General features: G+C 53.8%; 1 non-coding gene across 1 annotated transcript; it reads left to right on the top strand.

Annotated features, from left to right (window-relative positions):
• The first annotated feature begins 1,576 nt into the window (after positions 1 to 1,576).
• Positions 1,577 to 1,731, top strand: LOC143432339 (5.8S ribosomal RNA). The gene has a single exon (XR_013102969.1). It is a non-coding gene; the product is annotated as a 5.8S ribosomal RNA (ribosomal RNA).
• Positions 1,732 to 2,500: the final 769 nt, after the last annotated feature.

Raw genomic sequence — 2,500 nt, 5'->3', positions numbered from 1 at the left:
CGTAACCTGTTCAAGTCGATCGTATCGTACCGTTCCGTTCGGAGGGGACGATTCGTCGCTGCACAGCCTCGTTGTCGAAGAGTCTGAAACACCCAGCGTCCGTTGCGAGCTCTTACGAATCATTTACGCTCGCTTCGTGTCGTCCGGGTAAATATAGACCGCTTCTCGAGGCTTGCAACCGGCGAGTCCCAACGAATCTTTACCCGAACGCGCGCGTGTCGTCGACTTCGAATTCGTGCATGGAGCGTGCGTGGTGTCGTCGCGCGTAACCTGTTGAAGATGGTCGATCGTACCGTTCCTTTCGGAGGGGACGATTCGTCGGTAATAGCCTCGGTTGTCGAGAGTCTAAGACGCGCCCAGCGGTCGTTGCGAGCTTTCGAATCATTTTATGCTCGCTTCGTGTCGTCGGGTGAACGTATAGACCGCTTCTCGAGGCTTGTACAACCGGCGAACGTTCTAACGAATTTTTTTTTACATTTACCCGATCGGTGTTTACGGTACATTAGCGGACCCCTCGAGTTCTCGTAATCGAGAACTCGTCGGGTCCGCTTTTTTATTTGCCATTTTTTCAGAAAGCAATACGCCGCTGGCACTTTGCCGTTTTCCCACTCCCAGAATTGTGCCGTTCAGCTCAGAGGGGACCCGTTCCGTTCCGTGCCGTCCACACCCATAACCTCGTTGTCGAGAGTCTTGAAACCCGCCGTTGCGAGATCGAACTTTACTTGCTCGCTTCGCGTTGTCGGGAAAAATATAGACCGCTCGAGGCTGTGTGGTTGGGCGAACGGTGTGGAGCGTCCTAACGAATGTACGAATTTTTTTTTCGTTTACCTGAGCCTTGTTGGAATCGACACGACTGGGTGGTATTGGAATTTTGAAGAGACCGTCGTCGTCGTTCGTTCGTTCGGAGGGGACGATTCCGTCGCTCGCGCCCAAGCCTCGTTGTCGAGAGTCTGAGAAAAACCCGCCGTTGCGAGATCGAATAATTTTATACTCGCTTCGTGTTGCCGGGGAAAACTCTTATAGACCGCCTCGAGACTGTGCGCGAAGACGACGAGTGTGTCCCATCGATGATAACATTGTTATGTTCACCCGAACGAGAGCGTCTTGTCGATCTCGAAAGCAATACGCCGCTGGGTGTTTGGTCTTTTTTCTTCTCAGTTCGACGCGCACGTTCGTTCCAGAGGGGACGATTCCGCCGTTGCCCGTTGTCCTCGTTGTCGAGAGTCTGTAATCCCGCCGTTGCGAGCTCGAACAGTTTATGCTCGCTTCGCGTTGCCGGGAGGTAAAAGACCGCCTCGAGGCTGCTGGTACGCGGAGGAGTCCTAACGAATTTTTGAAGGGATTTTTTTTTTTCTCTTCGCACCTGGACGCGCGCGTGCATTTTTTCGTAACTTTGAGGGAGACCTTACGCGCGAACCATCGGCGTATGCGTTTCATCCGTAGGACCGATATATCGTGTCGCCTCGAACTCCGTTCGGCGACGCCCGCGTCTCTTTCACCGGGGACGTTTGGGTATCGACTTGTTCGAACTTTAGTACCAAGAGACTCAAAGATCAATAAAATATACATATACGATTACCCTGAACGGTGGATCACTTGGCTCGTGGGTCGATGAAGAACGCAGCTAATTGCGCGTCAACGTGTGAACTGCAGGACACATGAACATCGACATTTCGAACGCACATTGCGGTCCACGGATACAATTCCTGGACCACGCCTAGCTGAGGGTCGTTCACGTAACCAGAATACTGCTTGCGTTGCGTTTCGTCGAATCTTTCTTTCCCTACGGTGCTCGAATCTGCCCGCCGTCGTTCATTCTCGAATTAAATTACGAACGTTTCTGAGTTCGGGCGGCACCGAGAAAGGGAGGAAGAGGAGCGATACGCGACGTACGAGCGATCGTTGGACGTTCGTCCGAGTCGTCTGTGGCCGTGCCGAGGCAATCCGCGATTGGCAACGTGTGTGTGCGCGTGCGGCGTGCGTAAACGCGTTCACGGAACTCGACGGTGCGTCGATCACGAACTCGCGTGAGTTCTTCGTGGCGTCGTGAGTCGTCCGTTAAACGGACGACCGCCCACGGGAACCGCTTCGTGTTTCGATCGCCGATTTTGTTCCGCGTTCCGAATTCGCACACCCGCCACACGCATCGCCTTCGCCCCGCCTTTAGCGCACGATACGAACATGCCGCGCGCTCGACGTCGTTTAAAATGAATTGTTTTTTTTCACGCCGCAAGACCGAGGGAGAATTCTCGGTCGAGAGAGAAGAGATATACAAGAGAGAGAGCGACATCGTCGTAACGCGAGGGACGATGATGCGCATCCGATCGTTCGAAGTTCTCCTCGTACAGCCCCAGGGTGTTCGATCAGAATAACCCGTTCTCTCTGTTCTCTCCGCGCGTGTGTATACCATGTTTCCGCGAGGGAAGAAAAGATCTCTCGCGCGGACCGTCACTCGAACATAGGCCGTCGTTGCGTCCGTGTAGCGTCGCAACGTTTCTGG

The sequence above is a fragment of the Xylocopa sonorina genome, unplaced genomic scaffold (genome assembly GCF_050948175.1).
Source record: "Xylocopa sonorina isolate GNS202 unplaced genomic scaffold, iyXylSono1_principal scaffold0079, whole genome shotgun sequence".
NCBI classification, from domain to species: Eukaryota; Metazoa; Arthropoda; class Insecta; order Hymenoptera; family Apidae; genus Xylocopa; species Xylocopa sonorina.
The sequence above is the reverse complement of the archived record's forward strand: the minus strand, read 5'-3'. Positions and strand labels throughout refer to the sequence as shown.